The 15,933-nt window shown below is 36.4% G+C and overlaps 2 protein-coding genes across 9 annotated transcripts in view; one reads left to right on the forward strand and one right to left on the reverse strand.

The window, feature by feature from the left end:
- The window catches only part of DNAJC6 (DnaJ heat shock protein family (Hsp40) member C6), a 159,384-nt gene that overhangs the window by 106,635 nt on the left and 36,816 nt on the right, over nt 1-15,933 (reverse strand). For 6 of the 8 annotated variants that reach the window (XM_089921374.1, XM_089921389.1, XM_089921385.1 and 3 more), the window contains one exon: nt 1-15,933. This exon is cut by the window's left edge and continues 13,918 nt beyond it; it is cut by the window's right edge. The exons of the other annotated variants lie outside the window; for them this stretch is intronic. The gene's annotated coding sequence lies outside the window, so the exon portion shown is untranslated. 8 annotated transcript variants of the gene reach the window in all.
- The window catches only part of LOC149750733 (uncharacterized), a 56,073-nt gene that overhangs the window by 13,595 nt on the left and 26,545 nt on the right, over nt 1-15,933 (forward strand).

Genomic DNA, 15,933 nt, shown 5'->3' on the forward strand with positions numbered 1-15,933 from the left:
TCTGGGCAATGGGTTGATGGAGTATTTTTAACTTTGTAAGAAACAGCCAAACAGTTTTCCAAAGGGGTGTACTGCTTTGTACCCCCACCAGTAACATATGAAAGTTCTACTTCCTCCAAATCATCACATTTAGTATTATCAGTCTTTAATTTAGTTCTTTAAATAAGCATGAAGTGGTTTTTATTTAACCCAAGTGGAGAACGGTTCAGTGGGCTTTTGGCCTGCCTTATCTTTTGATAAGTGGCTGTTCAATTATCTAACCTGTTTATATTGGCTAGTTAACATTTTATTAATGATTTGTAGAAATCACTTATGTATTCTGGATGCAAATCCTCTGTCAGATATATGTATTATGAATATTTTCTCTAGCCTGTGACTTGCATTTTTATTTCAATAATGGTATCTTTTGATGGATACTTTAAAAAAAATCACTTTGGTGAAATTCATTTTAAAATTTAATCTCCTTTATGTCTATTGCTTTTTGTTTCCTTGCCAAGAAATATTCACATAACCCAAGGTCATAAAGGTATTCTCACATTAAAAAAATGGTAATAGGAGGAAGAAATAGGAAATATGAACAGACCAATCACAAGTAATGAAATTGAAACTGTAATTAAAAATCTTCCAACAAACAAAAGTCCAGGACCAGATGGCTTCACAGGTGAATTCTATCAAACATTTAGAGAAGAGCTAACACCCATCCTTCTCAAACTCTTCCAAAAAATTGTGGAGGAAGGAACACTCCCAAACTCATTCTATGAGGCAACCAACACCCTGATACCAAAACCAGACAAAGTTACTACAAAAAAAGAAAATTACAGACCAATATCCCTGATGAATATATATGCAAAAATCCTCAATAAAATACTAGCAAACAGAATCCAACAACACATTAAAAGGATCATACACAATGATCAAGTGGGATTTATCTCAGGGATGCAAGGATTCATCAATATATGTAAAACAATCAATGTGATAAACCATATCAACAAATTGAAGACTAAACACTATATGATCATCTCAATAGATGCAGAAAAAGCTTTTGATAAAATTCAACACCCATTTATGATAAAAACTCTCCAGAAAGTGGGAATACCAGGAACCTACCTCAACATAATAAAGGCCATATATGACAAACCCACATCAAACATCATTCTCAATGGTGAAAAACTGAAAACATTTCCTCTAAGATCAGGAACAAGACAAGGATGTCCACTCTCACCACTATTATTCAACATAGTTTGGAAGTCCTAGCCAAGGCAATCAGAGAAGAAAAAGAAATAAAAGGAATACAAATTGGAAAAGAAGAAGTAAAACTGTCACTGTTTGCAGATGACATGATACTATACATAGAGAATCCTAAGGATGCCACCAGAAAACTACTAGAGCTAATCAATGAATTTGCTAAAGTTGCAGGATACAAAATTAATGCACAGAAATCTCTTGCATTCCTATATACTAACAACAAAAGATCAGAAAGAGAAATTAAGGAAACACTCCCATTTACCACTGCAACACCTAAGGAGGCAAAAGACCTGTACTCAGAAAACTATAAGACACTGATGAAAGAAATCAAAGATGACACAAACAGTTGTAGCGATATACCATGTGCTTGGACTGGAAGAATCACTGAAAATGACTGTACTACCCAAAGCAATCTACAGATTCAATGCAATTCCTATCAAATTGCCAATGGCATTTTTTACAGAACTAGAACAAAAAATCTTAAAATTTGTATGGAGACACAAAAGACCCCGAATAGCCAAAGAAATCTTGAGGGGGAAAAAAAAACAGAGCTGGAGGAATAGGACTCCCTGACTTCAGACAATACTACAAAGCTACAGTAATCAAGACAGTATGGTACTGGCACAAAAACAGAAATATAGATCAATGGGACAGAATAGAAAGCCCAGACATAAACCCATGCACATATGGCCAACTAATCTATGACAAAGGAGGTAAGGATATATAATGAAGAAAAGACAGTCTCTTCAATAAGTGGTGTTGGGAAAACTGGACAGCTACATGTAAAAGAATGAAATTAGAATGCTCCTTAACACCATACACAAAAATAAACTCAAAATGGATTAAAGACCTAAATGTAAGGCCAGGCACTGTAAAACTCTTAGAGGAAAACATAGGCAGAACACTCTATGACATAAATCACAGCAAGATCTTTTTTGACCCACCTCCTACAGTAATAGGAATAAAAACAAAAATAAACAAATGGGACCTCATGAAACTTAAAAGCTTTTGCAGAACAAAGGAAACTATAAACAGACAAAAAGACAACCCTCAGAATGGGAGAAAATATTCGCAAACGAATCAACGGGCAAAGGATTAATCTCCAAAATATATAAACAGCTCATGCAGCTCAATATTAAAAAAACAAACAACCCAATCAAAAAATGGGCAGAAGACCTAAAGAGACATTTCTCCAAAGAAGACATACAGATGGCCAATAGGCACATGAAAAGATGCTCAACATCACTAATTATTAGAGAAATGCAAATCAAATCTACAATGAGGTATCACCTCACACTGGTTAGAATGGCCATCAACAGAAAATCTGCAAACAACAAATGCTGGAGAAGGTGTGGAGAAAAGGGAACCCTCTTGCACTGTTGGTGGGAATGTAAATTGATACAGCCACTATGGAGAACAGTATGGAGGTTCCTTAAAAAATTAAAAACAGAATTACCATATGACCCAGCAATCCCACTACTGGGCATATACCCTGAGAAAACCATAATTCACAAAGACACATGCACCCCAACACTGCAGCACTATTTACAATAGCCAAGTCATGCAAGCAACCTAAATGCCCATTGACAGATGAATGGATAAAATGTGGTACATATATACAATGGAGTATTACTCAGCCATAAAAAGGAATGAAATTGAGTCATCTGTAGAGACGTGGATGGACCTAGAGACTGTCATACAGAGTGAAGTAAGTCAGAAAGAGAAAAAACAAATATTGTACACTAATGTATATATGTGGAATCTAGAAAAATGGTACAGATGAACCAGTTTGCAAGGCAGAAATAGAGACACAGATGTAGAGAACAAACATATGGACACCAAGGTGGGTCAGTGGGGGAGGAGGTGGTGGTGGTGGGATGAATTGGGAGATTGGGATTGACATGTATGCACTAATATATATAAAATAACTAATAAGAAACTGCTGTATAAAAAATAAATAAAATTCAAACAAAAGACAAAAAAAAAGAATATTTCCTTCGGGACAGATATTATGTGTCACAGAAGATGACTCTTTCATCTTTGTCTCTGAAATCACTATGCCCATGTGGTATAGAATATAGGGAACCATGCGTTGGTGAAAAATGAGATGGAGAAGTTTCTAAAAGAAGGTAGATGATCACAAATAACAGAAACAAAATGCCCAAGTGGTGATAAGTATGTTTTAAGCTTATTACTACAAAAGATAATTATGGTAGAGCTTTTTTATGACCTTTAAAGCTTTGGCTGCAAGATCAGAGAGCACAGGAGTATTGGTTTTCAATTCAAGAAAGATATACTGGGTGTTACCATGGGGTCGGTTTCCTTACATTCATTCTCATCATAAGTTTTAAGGGGAAGCGATCTGGTACAAGGGAAAAATAGCAAATTGTATAATTCAGTAAAACTTAAGTCAACACAACTTAACTCTCTCAGTGTAGTGTTTAAGAACATGGGCTTTATAGATAGATCTGTGCTTCCGGCTGGACATTTGTACTCGGACATAATATGTAACTTCTTTTTAGTTTCCTCATCTAAACTGGGGTATTACACTCCCCCCTACACAGAATGGCTGTACTTATTAAATTAGTTAGGGTAGGTGTAGTGTATATTTATTCTCTCATCAGCCAAGAGCAGCACTTTCTTTTCCTGGGAAATCCTCCTCTGTGTGGTTGACATTTGAGCTGCTGTGTCCCAGGGGTGGGCACCTGAAACCAAGCTAGGTCACTCATGGCCTTTTCACATGACTTTTCAACTTAAAACCAGAGACAGAGTAAGTCTGAGTCCTTCGCTAGAGCAAGGATGACAGGCAGGAGTTGTAGGAGACATACTTTCTGACATGTGGAGATGGGTGGTTTAAGAGAACAATGTTGCCAAGGAGTGAGAAGTAAATTTGAGAGAAGAGAGAGTGAGAGAAAACAGCATCTACATCCCAGGAATTCAGGAGGCTCAGATGCATTCCTACCCTTTCCACGGTGACAAGATCCCCCTTTTTAAATTCAGTTAATTCAAACTGGTTCTCTGTCATTTGTAACCAAAGGACTCCTGCCTAATGCAGTACTTAGCACAATCCCTGCATCATCTTAGCTCAATGCACTGAAATTATTATTAGCTGCTCAGATAATTGGATTCTTACACCCACCTCTACTCCCCAGATACACGTAAAGAGGAAAAATTAAGATGCCTAAACAAAAGCTTGCTTAGAAACTTAGTAAAAATAATAAGCTTCCTGCTATCACTTAGAATTCTTATCCATTCAATTAAACCTTCTACATTTTCTGGCTATAACATTTATTCTGTATGCTATGTTCTGCCGAGAACTTTCATGTAGTGTAGCACTGTCCAACAAAAATATAATGCAAGACACAAATATGAGTCATATATGTAATTTTAAAATTTCTAGTAGCCCCACTTTAAAAAAACTAGAAAGAAACAAGTGAATTAATTTTAATAATATATTTTATTTAATTCAATGGGTACAAAATACTGCCATTTCAACATGTAATCAACAGAAAAAAGTAATCAATGAGCTATATATTTTCAGACTAAGTCTTCAAAACCCAGTGTGTATTTTACACTTACAGCACATATCAATTTGGACTAGCCACATTTCAGCTGCTCAAAAGCTACTTACAGCAGTGATGACTGTATTAGACAGTGCAGATGTAAAATGTCTCAATCTGCACAACTCTAAAAAGATTAAAGCTTTTGTCATTGAAACTCAAAGAAATCAAGTACAGTTGACCCAAGAACACCCCCCAGGCAGTTGAGAATCCACATAAAACTTTACCGTAAGCCCCCTGCACGCGCAGTTCCTGTGTATCTGCTGATTCAACCAACCACAAATCCTGTAGTACGACACTATGTATTTATTTGTTAAAATCCATGATACGTGGATCTGCCTAGCTAAAACCCATGTTGTTGAAGGGTCAACTGTAAGTTGTTCATAGTCAACAGCTAGACAGTGCACGACCAGGCTCAAACCTTGGACTTTGGCCTCCAAATTTTATGCTCCTTATCACATTATGTTGACTGTACAATAAGAACTGATGTTCAACATAATCTGTTTTGAAACAGTCCGATCAATCAAATAAATTAATAGTGATGTGGCTTCACCTATAAAATGAAAGGTTTGGAAAGGTGGTCTCTATGTATAAGAGCTGTAGTTTGTGATTGACCCACTCAGGACAGAGAGCCTGCCAATGGGACAGAGGAGCTCATATGGGAACAATCCCCCAAAATCCACCCTTCTCTATATCTATTGGTTCATGAGATTCTTACTGTCACAAATCCATACGTTCCCTCCATCAGTTCCTTCTCTAGCAAGCTATTACTTTATTCACAGAATCAAAATCAAAATGATTGCAAATAAAATTGTTCACTGAAGCAGTCTGTAACAGCCTTCAGTGCAGCTTTAACATTGGGGCTAGTCCAGTAAAATTGTTTCTTTAAGCAACAGGGGGAAATGGAGAGCACACAGCCTCATCTACTGCCAATGGCCCAACCCTCCCATCATTTACAACATGGAGACGGCCTTTTCCTAAACAGCTAGAGCTGACGGGTTAGGCTCTCAAGACAAAAACAGGCATTGCTGATATATCTTAACCATTATAATTTTCTCTGGATCTTTTCACACAAACTCTATTTTTTTTTCTTTGCAGCAGTAAATGAATTCTTTGGTGGTAGAATGTCAATCCTGCAAATTAACGAGAAACTTGTTTTATAGTCAAGACAACTGTGTGAAAGTGCTTAGCACAGTGCTTGGAACATAGCAATTTATGCTGGTTTCCTTTGCATCACAGAGCAAACCACATTGTCAAGGAATATTTAATGTCTGAGAAAATACCTACCATATAATGGTAAGGGGGATGAACAGAACACAAACCTGGTTCTAAAATGTGAATCACGTTCTTTAAGAAAAAGAAAGTCTACCTCTATATGTGCATAGACAAAACAATGGAAGAAATACACTAACATATTAACAATGGATATCTCTTGATGGTGGTATTAGGAATGATTTAAAGGATGTTTATTCTTGTATGTTCTAGAAGATTGTTTATAAAAATGGCTGCAGTCATTCAACCTCCCACCTCCCACCCCTACTCCTTGCCATCCACACTACTTTGTAACATTACTGCACATTTCTTCTCGTCAAGAAGTACAGTTTACTTCCGCATTCCTAGAATCTGGGCTGGCCTTATTGTACTGCTTTGAACAACAGAGGATGTTATGAATTGAATGTTTGGGTTCCCCACCCTCCAATTCATATTTGTAGCCCTAAAATCTAATGTGATGGTATTTGGAGGTGGGAGATTTGTGAGACAATTAGGTGTAGATGAGGTCATGAGGGTGGGGCCCCCAAGGTGGGATTAATGTCCTTGTAAGAAGAGGAAGAGAGACCAGAGCTCGCTCGCTCTCTGTCATGTGAAGACACAGCAAGATGGTGGCCATCTGCAAGCCAGGAAGAGGGCCATCACCAGGAATCGAATCTGCAGGCACCTTGTTCTTGAAATTCCCAGCCTCCAGAACCGTGAGAAATAAATGTCTGTTGTTTAAGCCACTCAGTCTATGGTTGGACTAAGACAGAGGGGAAGTGACATTGTACCAGTTCTGAGCCTAGGCCCAAGAGACCTTGTGGAATTCTTCTAGCGCTCTTGGCTTTCCTTCTTTTTCCCTAGAACAACACGGAGTTAGCCTGCCATAGGATGGGAGACCACAAGGAGGAGTTGGCTCAGTCATCCTAGACATGTAAGCAAGCCTCACTAACAGCGGATTTTGATCCAGATCAGAACTGCGCAGCTGAGCCCACCTACTGGCCAAAAGAACTGTGAGCTGAATAAATGTATACTGTCTTAAGTCACTAAGTCTCAGGGTGGTTTGTTATGCAACAAACCTAATTGATAAATATGTGTTTTCCAGAGTTTCTACAATGAAAAGCATAACATTCATTTCAAAGACAAAAACCAACCTTCTTTGTAAAGAAGAAAGGGAAAGAGGGAGGTAAAGAGAATCTGGTCTGACTCCACCATTCAGCAGCTGTGTTAGCCAAGTTATCCAAAACATATCAAACTTCCCTAATACCACCTACAACATAGAGTTGCTTTGTAAATTAAAGGTGATGATACGTACAGCATCTAGCAGAGTAGCTTAGTGGGCACTCAATACATTCCAGATCCCTTCCTTACCTTCTTCCTTATATTCCCAGCAATGCCTTAATTTTATGGAAAAAGCTCAGCTTTATCTCATTCGAGCAGGCAATGCTATATAGTTCAGTTTTATTCTTAATTCATTTTCATCTCCTTTCCCAGATCTAACAATCCAAGTTACTTAAAACCCATTTAATTATGTCCTTATGTACACTGAAAAGAGAAAATGTTAAATAATGGCAGTGTATGACTTCATTAATAGCTAACTTTTCTCTAAAGATTTTATTATGAAAATTTCAAATATGACAAAAAGTTGAAAGAATTTCACAATACCCACATAATCTAATACTTAGATTCAACAACTGAAAACATTTTACCTGTTTGCTTTATCTAGATATTTGAGGTTTTTTCTTTTTGCTTAACTTATTTCAAATAAGTTGAGACATCATATTACTTTACCACTCATGTCTTCTTCATCATGCATCTCCTAATAAGGACATTCTTATATACAACCACAGAATTAATAATTCCCTAATATCATCTAATATCCAGTCTATATTTAAATATCCTACATTGCCCCAAGAATGTCTTTTATAACAGCTGACTTTTCAATAACAGTTTACATTTAGACAGATGTGATACTCACAACAATACTTGCAGGTAGATATTATTATTCCCAATTATTATTCCCATTTATAGTTGAGGAAGTTAAATTCAGAATGCTAATTTGCCTTACCAAAGATCACAAAGGCAGGGAGTTTGTGGTAAGGTCATTATTTAAAACTATTTAATATTTAATTATTTTCAAAAGATCAGGCTGACATGTGGACAAATGCATTAAAAATTTTTTTAATCAACACATTCTAAAATAATAAAGCTTTTAGAAGCATAAAACAATATCTTTATAGCATTGGGGCAAGCAAAATTTCTTAAACAGAACCCCAAAAGTACTAATTTAATAGCAAAAACAAGTGAATTATACTACATTAAAGAATTTCTGTTCATCAAAAAACATCATTAAGAGAGTGAAAAGGCAAGCCACATGTGTGAGATTTCTGCAATACATTTATCCAAAGGATTCATATCCAGAAAATATAAATCAATAAGAAATATTCACATCAATAAGACAGACAACCCAACAGAAAATTTGGCAAGAGTCATAAACAGGGCTTTCACACAAAAAACTACATACAAATGGCCAATAAACCTCTGGAAAGATGTTTAACCTCGGATTCATCGTGGAACTTCAAATTAAAACCACAGTGATCAGCCACTACACACAAACCAGAATCACTAAAATTTAAAAGATTAACAGTATCAAATGTTGATAAAGATGTAGAGCAACTAGAAATCTCATACACTGCTGATGGGAGTAAAACTTGCTACGTTCACTTTGTAAAACTGGTAGTATCAACTAAAGCTTAATGTACACATATGCTATGACGTAGTAATTTCACTCTTAGTGTATCAACAACAGAAATATGTACATATGTGCACCAAAAGACACATAAGAGAATACTTATGGCAGTACTTTTTGTAATATGCCAAAACTACAAATTACCCAAGTGTCTGTCAAAATTAAAACGAAAAAAGTAAAGTGGTATATTCATTAGATGGAATACTGTGGAGCAATAAGAATGAATGAACTACAAATACCATACAACATGGATATATCTCACAAACATGGCACTGGGCAAAAGAAACTGGAACAAAAAATTATATACTGAATATTTCCATCTATGTAAAATTCACAGACAAGCAAAACTAATCTACAGTGTTAGACCTCAGACTGACTAGTAGTTACTCAGCAGTTGTGGGGGGTAGGGTAGTAACTAGAAGAGGACTTCTGGATTGCTAGTAATAACATATTACTTGATTTAGACACTAGTTTCACAAGTGTGTTAACTTTATAAAAACTGATCAACCTGTACACTTAGAAATTGTGTGTACTTTTCCATATTCTTAAAAGTTTGCTTAAAATTCAATATTTTCAGGGCATTATCATACTCACAAATCAATATGAAGAATTCTGATGCCAAACCTTACCAGTTCATCTCCTGAGAACACTCTAAATTGCCTATTTATGTAATGTTCTTATTTACTTTCATATATTGCCAATTTGGCCTTTTCCCAGTGTTGTCATTAGTTATAAATTTCTCATGTTAGAGTTAAGCTTCTTTTTTTAATTATATAAGTTTCAGGTGTACAATATTATAATTCGATATCTATATACACTACATAGTGATCACCCCCAAACAGTTAATCACCTGCACCCCGTTCACCCACCCACCAGCCACCTTCCTCTCTGGTAACCACCGATCTGTTCTCTGTATTTATGTTTGTTTTTGTTTTGTTTTGTTTGTACGTTTGTTCTTGGTTTTTGTTCCACATATGAGTGAAATCATATGGTATTTGTCTTTTTTCTTCTGACTGATTCCACTTAGCATAATAACCCATAGGTTCATCCATATTGTCACAAATGGCAAGATTTTATTCTTTTTTATGTCTGAGTAGTTTTCCCTTGTGTGTGTGTGTGTGTGTGTGTGTGTATACACACACACACACACACACACACCACATTTTCCTTATCCATTTATCCATGGATGGACATTTAAGCTATTTCCGTATCTTGGCTATAGTAAATAATGCTTCAATGAACATAGGAATGCAAATATCTTGTTGAATTAGTATTCTCATATTCTTTGAAGTAATACCCAGAAGTAGATTAGCTGGATCATATGGTAGTTCTATTCTTGATTTTTTGAGGACTTTCCATACTGTTTTCCACAGTGGCTGCACCAATTTACAATCCCACGAACAGTATATGAGTTCCCTTTTCTCCACATCCTCTCCAATATTTGTTATATATTGGCTTTTTGATAATAGCCATTCTAACAAGTGTGAGGTGATATCCCCTTGTGGTTTTGATCAGAATTTCACTAATATTTAGTGATGTTGAACATATTTTTATGTGCTTATTGGCCATCTTTATGTCTTCTTTGGGAAAATGTCTATACAGATCCTCTAATCTTTTTCTTTTTTTTTTTGCGGTACGTGGGCCTCTCACTGTTGTGGCCTCTCCCATTGCGGAGCACAGGCTCAGCAAGCGCAGGCTCAGCGGCCATGGCTCACAGGCCCAGCCGCTCCACGGCATGTGGGATCTTCCCGGACTGGGGCACGAACTCGTGTCCCCTGCATCGGCAGGCGGACTCTCAACCACTGCACCACCAGGGAAGCCCTCTCTGCTAATTTTTTAAATCAGGTTGTTTGGGTTTTTTGTTGTTGAGTTCTATGAGTTCTTTATATATCTTAGATATTAAGCGCTTATTGGATATATGATTTGCAAATATATTCTCTCATTCAGTAGGTTGCCTTTTCATTTTGATGATGGTTGCCTTTGCTGTGCAGGAGCTTTTTACTTTGATGTACTCTCATTTGTTTATTTTTGCCCTTGTCTCCCTTGCCTTTGGAGTCAGATCCACAAAAACATCACTAAGACTAATGTCAGTGAGGTTACTACCTATGTTCTCTTCCAAGAGTTTTATAGTTTTGGATCTTACATTCAAGTCAATCCATTATGAGTTAATTTTTGTGTATGATGTAAGACAGTGGTCTAGTTTCATTCTTTTGCATGTGGCTATCCAGTTTTCACACCATTTATTGAAGAGACTTTCTCCATTTTATGTTCTTGGCTCTTTTGTTATAAAATAATTGACAGTATATGTATGGGTTTATTCCTGGGATCTCAATTCTGTTCCATTGATCTGTGAGTCCGTTTCTGTGCCATTACTATACTGCTTTGATTACTATAGATTTGTAGTATAGTTTGAAATCAGGGAGCATGATACCTCCAGCTTTGTTCTTCTTTCTCAAGATTGCTTTGACTATTTGGGATCTTTTATGGTCCCATACAAATAGTTCTGTGAAATATGCCACTGGAATTTTGATAAGGATTTCCTTCAATCTGTAGATTGCTTTGGGTAGTGTGAACATTTTAACAACATTAATTCTTCCAATCCATGAAAACAAAATATCTTTCCATTTATTTGTGTCTTCTTCAATTCCTTTCACCATTGTCTTATAGTTTTCAGTGTACAAGTCTTTCACCTCCATGCTTAGATTTATATCCAAGTATTTTATTCCTTTCAATGCAATTGTAAATGGAATTGTTTTCTTAATTTCTCTTTCTGATAGCTTATTATTGGTGCATAAAATGCCACATATTTCTGCATATTAATTTTGTATCCTGCAACTTTACTGAATTCACTGATGGGTTCTAACAGTTCTTTGGTGGAATCTTTAGGGTTTTCTATGTATAATATCATGCCATCTACAGTCACAGTTTTACTTCTTCTTTTCTGATTTGGATGCCTTCTATTTCTTTTTCTTGCCTAACTGCTGTGGCTAGGTCTTCCAATATTATGTTGAATGAAAGTGATGAGAGTGGGCATGCTTGCCTTGTTCCTGATCTTAGAGGACATGCTTTCAGCTTTTCACTGTTGACTATGATGTTAGCTGTCTGTTTCTCATATACAGCCTTTATTTTGATGAGGTACATTCCCTCTATACCAACTTTGTTGAGAATTTTTATCATTAATGGGTGCTGAATTTTATCAAATGCTTTTTTTCTGCATCTATTGATATAATCATATGATATTTATCCTTCATTTTGGTAATGTGGTGTATCACATTGACCGATCTGCAAATGTTGAACCATCACTGCACCCCTGGAATAAATCCCATTTGATTGTGATATATGATACTTTCAATGTATTGTTGGAATTTGCTTGCTAATACTTTGTTGAAGAATTTTGCATCTATGTTCATCAAGAATATTGGCCTATAATTTTCTTTTCTGTGGTGTCCCTGTCTGGTTTTGGTATCAGGATAATGCTGGCCTCATAAGTGTTTGGAAGCGTTCCCTCCTCTTCAATTTTTTGTAAGAGTTTGAGAAGGATAGGTATTAAATTCTTTGACTGTTTGGAAGAATTACTGGTGAAGCTGTCTGGTCCTAGACTTTTGTTTTGGGGGAGGTTTTTGATTACTGATTCAAACCCCTTACTAGTAGTTGGTCTATTCAGGTTTTCTATTTCCTCATGATTCAATTTTAGTAGACTACATGTTTCTAGGAATTTGTCCATTTCTTCTTGTCCCATTTGTTAGCATATAATTGTTCACAGTACTCTCTTATGATCCTTTATATTTCTGTGGTGTCAGTTGTAACTTATCCTCTTTCATTCCTGATTTTATTTATCTGAATTCTCTCTTTTTTTCTTGGTCAATCTAGGTAAAGGCTTGTCTATTTTGTTTATCTTTTCAAAGAACCAGCTCTTAGCTTCATTGATCTTTTCTATTGTCTTTATAGTCTCTGTTTTATTTATTTCTGATCTGATTTTTATTTCCACTCTGATCCGTCCTTCTACTAACTTTGGGCTTCATTTGTTCTTCTAGTTCCTTTAGGTGTACAGTTAGATTGTTTATTTGAAATTTTGTTTCTTGAGGTAGGCCTGTATTGCTGTGAACTTCCCTCTCAGAACTGCTTTTGCTGTATCCCATGTATTCTGGCATGCCGTATTTCTGTCTTCATTTGTCTCTATACCTAGAGATCTCCACATTTTTGTGCTTTTTCTAGTTTTCTTCTTATAATTGGTTTCTAGTTTCCTACCACTTTGTTCAGAAAAAATGATATGATTTCAATTTTCTTGAATGTATTGACACTTGTTCTGTGGCCAAACCTGTGATCTATCCGGGAGACTGTTCCATGTGTACTTGAGAAGAATGTATATTCTGCTGCTTTTGGATGAAGTGTTCTATACATAGCTGTTAAGTCAACCTAGTCTAATGTGTCATTTAAGGCTGATGTTTCCTTATTGATTTTCTGTCTGGATGATCTATCCATTACTGCAAGTGGGGTTTTAAAGTCCCCTATTGTTATTGTATTGTTCTCAATTTCTCCCTTTAAGTCTGTTAATGTTTGCTTTATTTTGATGCCCTATGTGGGGTGTATATATATTTATATATGTTATATCTTCTTGCTGGGTTGACCCCTTTATCATTTTGTAGTTTCATTCTTTGTCTTTTATACGGTCTTTGTTTTAAAGTCTATTTTGTCTGATATGAGTAAAGCTACACCAGCTTTCTTTTCATTTCTATTTGACTGGAATGTGTTTTGCCATCCCCTCACATTCAGTCTGTCTGTGTCCTTACTTCTGTAGTGAGTTCCCTTGGCAGCATATAGATGGGTCTTATTTTTTTATCCATTCAGCCACTCCATTTCTTTTGATTGCCAAATTCAGTCCAATTACATTTAAAGTAGTTACTGATAGCTGTGTACTTTTGCCATTTTGTTAATTGTTTTCTGGCTGTTTTTGTAGTTGTCTCTCTTGCTTTTTTCTTCTCTTTCTCTCTTCCCTTGTGGTTTGCTGACTGTCTCTAGTGTTATGTTTACATTCCTTTCTCATTTTCTTTTGTGTATTTACTATAGATTCTTTTCTTTGTGGTTACCATGAGGTTCACATATAACATTCTACGTATATAGTAGTCTCTTTTAAGTTGATAGCTACTTAACTTTGAACACATTCCAAGCTTTATATATTTACTCCCTACCCCATGTTTTATATTTTTGATGAAACCTTTTATATTTTTTCATTTTATACTTCTCTTAACTAATTATTATAATTAATCTTACTACTTTGCCTTTTAACCTTCATACTTGCTTTATAAGTGATTGATCCAATATCTTTACTATACATTTACCTTTCTAGTGAGATTTTTACTTTTGTATGTTTTCTTATTATTAATTAGTGCCTTTTTTCTTTCAGCTTAGAGAAGTCCCTTTAACATTTCATGTAAGACCAGTTTAGTGGTGATGAACACCTTCAGCTTTTGCTTACCTGTAACTCATCTTTCCTTCAATTCTGAATGATAATCCTTCCAGGTAGAAAATTCTTGGTTGGAATTTTTTTTCCTTTCTTCACTTTGAATATGTTATGCTACTCCCTTCTGACCTGTAAAGTTTCTGCTGAAAAATCTGATAAGCCTTATGGAGTTTCCCTTGTATATAAGAAGTTGTGTTTCTCTTGCTGCTTTTAAGATTCTCTCTTTACCCTTAACTTTTATCATTTTAATTATAAAGTGTCTTGATGTGGTTCTCTTTGGGTTCATCTTCTTTGAAACTTTCTGGGCTTCCTGGACCTGGATGTCTGTTTCCTTCCTCAAATTAAGGACGTTTACAGCCATTATTCCTTCAATTAATTTTTCTTTCCATTTTTCTGTCTTCTCCTTCTGGGACTGCTGTAATGTGAATATTATTCTGCTTGATGTTGTCCCAGAGGTCCCTTAAGGTATCTTCACTTTTTTAAAGTCTTCTTTCACTTTGCAGCTCTGCCTGGGTGATTTCCATTGCTTTGTCTTCCAGCTCACTGATTCATTCTTCCACTTCATACAGTCTACTGTTAAACCCTTAAAATGTATTTTCCAGTTCAGTTGTGACTTCTCTTTGGTATTTCCTTATATTTTCCATCTCTCTGTTGTCATTCTCACTGTGTTCAACCATCTGTCTCCCAAGTTTGGTGAGCATCTTTACGACCATTACTTTGAACTCTGATTTATCAGATAGGTTGCTTATCTCCATTCCTGCAGCCATAGTTCCCCTTTTGTTTGAAAATCAGTCCGCAGTCCCCATCCCTTGGGGTTGGCTGGTTCAGTCCTTTCCCCAGTCCCTAGTTTGTTGATTACTGCTGATATGTTAATATGCACATGAGGGAAAGGCTGTTGCTACCAGGGATTTCAGAAGTAAAAAAGCTGCGATATTGGTGGGCACAGATTGCGCATTTAAAAGCTGTTAGAGCACTTACACCTAACCCAAAGACTCCCATACTAGGATAAGTTGGTCATAAAATGGATTAGATTGACACTAGGTCACCCTCTAACCTTGGGAAATCTTCTGTGCAATGAGGTACACTGTAAAACACCACACAATCCCTAACCACATGGCATATCCCTCTTAGATATTAATTTGGCTCCAAGAGACCCGAAGGCTTAGCTAAAAGAAATAGGATCCTTAAAATCCAAAGAGTTAAGTACACCACCTTTCAGCACAACTGCTTATTTTATTTCTAAGAATTATATGGTCCCAGAAGCTGTACATATCTACAAAAATGGCAAAATCTTACTAAAAACAGCTTAGAATTACAATAGCCATTATGAGGAATGTTCCATTTAGACAAAATCATTCATTTAAGATGTGCACTTCAAAGTAAGGGACCCAGGCTTCCCTGGTGGCGCAGTGGTTAAGAATCCGCCTGCCAGTGCAGGGGACACGGGTTTGAGCCCTGGTCCAGGAGGATCCCACATGCCACAGAGCAACTAAGCCTGTGAACCACAACTACTGAGCCTGTGCTCTAGAGCCCGTGCTCTGCACAAGAGAATCCACCACAATGAGAAGTCCGCGCACCACAACAAAGAGTAGCCCCCACTCACCGCAACTAGAGAAAGCCCGCATGCAGCAATGAAGACCCAACACAGCCAAAAATAGACAAAATTA

The sequence above is a fragment of the Delphinapterus leucas genome, chromosome 1, assembly GCF_059928025.1.
Source record: "Delphinapterus leucas isolate spDelLeu-1000000601 "Yukka" chromosome 1, BTC_Dleu_Yukka2, whole genome shotgun sequence".
In the NCBI taxonomy this organism is placed as follows: Eukaryota; Metazoa; Chordata; class Mammalia; order Artiodactyla; family Monodontidae; genus Delphinapterus; species Delphinapterus leucas.